Below are 6,000 nucleotides of genomic sequence, written 5' to 3' on the forward strand. Positions count from 1 at the left end.
GAGTTCATTTCGATATCACCGGCTAAAAGTTATCGTATTCTAAACTAAAAGTTCATTGGAGCAACACAAACACCGGCATAATCAAGCTGAAGCAGCTGAAACGGCCATGTGGGTGCCGGTGCCAAATATTTATGCGTGCGAGTTGGCTTATAATGGTTAAAAAGACCAACCTGAAGAAAGAGCAGATGTAAGCATTTCGACCGCATCTCGGCACCGGAACCCATCGGCTTTGTCTGCAGCAGGCGTTTAAGTAGCCGTTCGTTACACGTCGAGCGCCCTCGGTGACTGGTAGCAATAAGCGCTGACACCATGGCCACTGCATATCTATCAAAAATGACCATAACCGCCAGTCGGCAATTAAAGCAGGGCACTGTCCTCCAAGAAAATCGCTGTTTTCTGTAGTTGTGCGCGGGTGTGCACCCACCTGTAGCTGCTGCTGACGCACCATCAAATCACGCAGAGATTGCCACGTAGTCTCTTCGATGTTCCCATCTGGACATGCGCTTCGAATCCTGTCGCATATTTTGAACTTACTTAAACCCCGCCAGTGTCGGACGCTGATACGACGATCTGCAACAGCTGAAGAAAGAGCATACATAAGCATTTTGACCGCATCTCGGCAACGGAACCCCCTCTCACGTTAGCCTGAGTATGTTTCTCGTGCCCCTCGTACTGCGATCGAGGATCTGGTGCTTAATCACTTTCATGGCGTCCTGCGTCAAGGGGCCGACGCGGAAGCCAATCGTACTGTGTGCGCCTAGATTGCCTCGAAGTGGCGAGTGAGCCGATTCAGCAAGATATCCTGCACAACTTTCCCGGTGGAGGACGTCAGGGATATTGGTCTGAGGTTGTCGATACTGGAGGTCTTGCCTGGTTTGGGTATGAGGAAGGTACAGGCCGTTTTCCCTTAGGCTAGGCGCATCCACTCCGCCAAGCCTCTTTCACTCGTTCCGTGAGGTACTCAATGGACCCGTCCTCGAGTTTCTTGAGCATCTTGTTCGTGATGCCGTCTTGGCCGGGAGCTGATTTATCGTACAGGGCAAAAATTGCTTGTGTGATCTCGGCCTCGGTAAAGTCATGGTCGGGCTCCTGGGCTTCCGGACCCGCATAGTCTGGGTAATCTCGTCTTCGGCGACTGGGAGGTACTTTCGAATCATCCCGTCCACGACTTGCTCATCGGTACAGGACTCAGTTGCGGCGTCCAAGGCTCGGGCCGAAGAACATCTTTGACTGGATCTGGTGCTATTCTCGTCCAGGAGGTGCTTGAGAAGATCCCAAGACTTGCCACTGCGAAGTTGTTTTTCGATCGTCTTGTTGACCTGGGCAATTTTCTTGTCTAAACTTCTCTCGAACCTCTGGCTCTTCCATCGTTGCAGCAGCGACTACTTGGCCTCAAATAGGTGGGCGAGCCTGCCAGTCCCGTAGCCAGGAATTTTTTTCGGGAGGGGAGCCCACTTGCTTAAAACCTTAACTATTTGAGAAAAACACCGATGTTCATTATTTGTTTGGTAAAAACACTTCACCAAAATTTCAGGGGGGGGGATCCCAGGGCCCGCTCCTTGGCTACGGACCGGGAGCCTGCTATCCATTTAACCGCGTGCAGGTCGGTTACGATTTTCTTGGGAGCGATGATGCGTCTTATGCTCTTGCACCATCCTTCAAAGTCCGGGGCAAGTTTGTCATCCCTGTTGGCCCTGGGATTGCGAAACACATCACAGTCTGTCACCGAAGTGGCCTGGTTCTACTGCTGTCGAATCGTAGCCGGGTCTCCAAGACCTATTAATCACTGCCATAGCCAAGGGCAGTGTTTTTCGCACTCGACTGCGGTTACGTTTTTGACAAACGTGAGGTCTGGGCCGTATCTTTACACACCGAGTTTTCCGTAATGAGAGTGAGATCAAACTCGGTCGAGCTCTGCCAGAGGTCCCGCCATTGTGAGTGTCGTATGCATATCACCAAGGCGCGTACGGGCCATTAAAATCACCGATGACAATCAGCGGCTGTGTGCCAGCTAAATCAACGACGTTCTTCAGGAGGAATTTGAAATGGGCTTTAGGGCTACGTAGGCTGCTACAGATGTTCAGCACATAAAGACTGTGCCTCCTCAACTGTGACGTACTCTGTACCCCCGCTTGCGTATCCGAAATCGCGAGAGTGGTATGTAAGCTGCCTTGACCCCCGGGGAGCTCGGAGACTGCTTGATAGCGAGCGAGACTTGGACTGGGGATGGCGACCACTTCCTGCAGCGGAATGGCGTGTGGTTTGTTCGTGAGTAATAATAATATAATGACGAAAGGAAGACATTAAAAATACGGGCTCAGCTATCCTCATCGCTAGAGGAAGACACGAGATCGGCGTGGGAACACCATCATCCTGTTCTACCTGCGTACTTTTTCGAGCTACCACCCGTTTGTTCGGCTCCCCAAATAAACCTCTTTACATTTGGTGGATCGTGCTGGGTACTCAGATAGCTTGCACCCTGGAACTACGATCCCGCACATTGCAGCCGATCATGCAAGCCGACGCTTCCCAGCAGGCACCACCTCTCGCGGCCGCCGTTTGCTCCGGCCCCTTGATATTTGCGGGCACGGAAGATCAGGACGTCGAGGACTGGCTGTCGTCCTACCAAATGGTTAGTGGACACAACAGGTGGGATGACGCTGCTAAGTTAAGCATCGTGAACTTTTACCTGGCTAATGTGGCTGCGTACACGAGCAGAAGAACCAGGTGAAACTTTTACCGCCTACATCGAAGATATAATCGATCTCTGCAGGCGCGTCCACGCCTGAATGAGCGAAAGTGCGAAGATACAGCACATCATGAAGGGTGTCGACGACGATGTTTTTCAAATGCTCCTTGCACAGTCTCCTGGTACGGAGTCCGAAGTGGTACCCCTGTGCCAAAGCTACGATGAATTGAGAAGGCAACGAGCTCTCACCCGACGTTCATCTCGGGCTAACCAACCACTCGCTGCCCTGCACGTCATCCCTGACCACTCATACCTTCTCGCACAAATAAGACCTGGTTAGTGAGGGGGTGGCACGTCAGCTTTCTCTCCTGCCGTTTGCTCAGCGCCAAGAGTTTCCACAGCAGCAGCCACTGCGGCAACCGACCCAGTTGGCTCCCGTGCTCCGACACGTTATTCATGAAGATTTCGGAGGCCCTGCCGCTACCCATTCAGCAGCACCTTGTCGCCGCACCTCTTACTTATGCTGAGGCAGTAAAACGGCAGCATCTACAACAAACGGCAGCATCCCACCGTTCCACGGAGTGTCACAAGCCGTAGCCCTGACTCCTCCACACGTCAAATGGGTGCTCCTATCGCTGCAAATCCCTGGCGAACGCGCTAACCCGCCGATCTGTTTTGCATGCGGCGGCCCCGGCCATGTCGCCCGACACGGCCGACGTCGAGTTTCGGGATACATAGACACCCGTTCACAGAACATCCTTGTACCGGGGACAAGGATCGTCCCCGCTCGTGCTTTGACAGTTCGGATCCTCACTCAAGCACGTCTTCACGTGACTATCCGGAACCTACATCTTGTCGCACACCTTCACTCAGTCGCTGCTCCGTGTCACCCATGCGTCGTCGACCAACACGTGAAAATGAAGAAAACTAGGCGCCGCAGTTCAGGAGGCAAGAACTGCACTGTCGACATGCTTAAGGCCTCGAACTTTGTCGTCGAATAAAGTTGAAGTTTTTGTAGAAGGCGCCCATACATATGTTCTTGTCGATACCGGTGCTGCCAGTTCCCTTATAGACGCTAAACGTTCCCGCAAGCTTCGAAAAGTGGCCACGCCTCTTGATGCGATGTCCTTACGTACAGCGAATGGAGAACCTGTTTGGCCTATAGCCGCCTGCACTGGCCGACTCATCATCGCGGAGGACCACTACATTGTTGAGTTTATCGTTCTTTCCTCCTGCTCTCACGACGTCATACTTGGCTGGGATATTCTATCGCGTAATCAGGCTGTTATCACTTGTGCCACATCCGAAGTTGAACTCTACCCGTTGTACGACCAGCCCTACGACCACACTGATCAAGCCGCATACAAACAAGTCACCAAAGAAGTCACCGAAATTCCCCCGACAGCAGCTGTTTTGCTCCCTGTGTTTTGCAACGGCGTGTGTGATGGAGCTGCATTCCTTGAACCATCGAGCCTCTTGCTTAGTCGGAAACCACTTCTTCAACCTTATTCGACCCCTTCAATTTCGAGTGGCACCAGTGCTCGAAGCGACCTCGACTCCATCAGTTCCCTTAACACCTCTGGTGTACCAGCTTCCGAACTATTGAATTCGTCGATCGCAGATGGACTGTTGCCATCTGAATGATCTGATCTTCTCCAGCTATTGCACCAGTTCCGCGAATCTTTCGATGTTGCTCAACCTGCCCTCGGCCGAACTTCCACAGTTCTTCATTACATCGACACCAGGGCTGGGCAGAGATACTCGGAAAAGTATTGCGGAATACAGATATCGAAATACATGGACCGGAAGCGTAAAGTACAGATACTGAGATACATTTGTCTTTAGCGTAACGGGATATTTCGGAGATACTTTTGCAATATGATGAAAAAAGTATTCCGGAATAGATACTGCAATACAGATACTAGAATACTTCTTTTTCTTATTTCAAAGATGCTCGTATTCCGCAAGGACATTTATAAGTGCAGCATAATGGTGTAAACAAAGTTGCAGTGCATTGAACCTTTTAGTTTATTTGTTTGTTACAGTATCCTCAGCGCCATTAAGACATCACAGGCGGGGGGCTTACAAAGTATAATTAGTAATAATGACATAATTACACATATCAATCGCAATAAAAAAGTACACTATTTCACAGCAACACTAACAAGCATTCGGCACCGACATCGACATGCTTGGTGACAACTAAATCAGCTATGCTAGAAATAGCATAGTTTAAGCAAACCACTCGAATCACTAATGAACACCAGTGAATTGAGAAAAAGTATACATTTACTTTGCACATAAGATCGGCTTGCTGAGCAGGTTGCTGTGTGAGCTTCTGAAGCAGGCTGTCTTCTAGACAGTGTCGATTCGGCCTCAGCACAAGACTCGCGAAAGAAAAAAGTCTATCTAGTGCTGCAGACGTGCAGAAATTCGTGTTATAGTGAATAAATACCGCCTTCATAGCCAGCTAGCCTTAGAGCGCGGTGACATCTCTTCTCGGGCCATCAAGATACTGAAACACTTCCTCCCTAACGTGGGTTGTTCTGACCGCTCAGAAGCCCATTTCGGCCCCCATCTTCGGAATCCTCAGCCCGGTCGGCGCCGGGTCAGACGACTCAGGATTCCGCTGCCCATATAGGCTGGTCATAATTACATACGCGCAATGGAGCCCAATATGTCGAAACTGCACAATCCGAAAATTGGCTTCCTAAAATCACGTTCTTTGGGGGTGAGAGGGTGTAAGCCCTCCCAAGTCGCTCCTTCAAGCTCTCTAAACAGACATGGAATCAGGGACAGCTGCTCAGAGCGCCCCATCAGAAACTACAGCAAGCACTCGTCACCTGGACCGAAGGGTTCACTCTTCAATAAAGGTGTCACCACCACCGACGCTACCAGCACCCATTTTAGCAAGCCGCAACAGGCGAAGTCGCCTCCGGCGGTGGGGGAGCCTGGTACCACAAAAGACCGTTTCAAGCTTGTGATCACTTAGGAACGCACCCTGACACGCTGGAGATGTGACTGAAAGCGCGACAAAGATAGCCATCTTCTAGTCACTTCCGCCGCGACTATGGGAACCGCTTTTAGAAGTGCCGCCGCTTTGAGAACTGAACGCACGCGAAGCATTGCAAAGCCTCTGTTCCAAGGCGGTATCTGCGCGGGGTGTCACGAAGTAATGGTTTGCCACCCGAAAAAAACTAGGCGAGCTGCACTGGCCTTGAGAGACATCGACTTTCGTCGGCAGAGGCCGACAACACTGCCTCCGTGATTCTGCCGTCTGCGGCGTCGCGCGCTTTACCACATGGGCCATG

Source organism: Rhipicephalus sanguineus, chromosome 4 (assembly GCF_013339695.2).
Source record: "Rhipicephalus sanguineus isolate Rsan-2018 chromosome 4, BIME_Rsan_1.4, whole genome shotgun sequence".
NCBI classification, from domain to species: domain Eukaryota; kingdom Metazoa; phylum Arthropoda; class Arachnida; order Ixodida; family Ixodidae; genus Rhipicephalus; species Rhipicephalus sanguineus.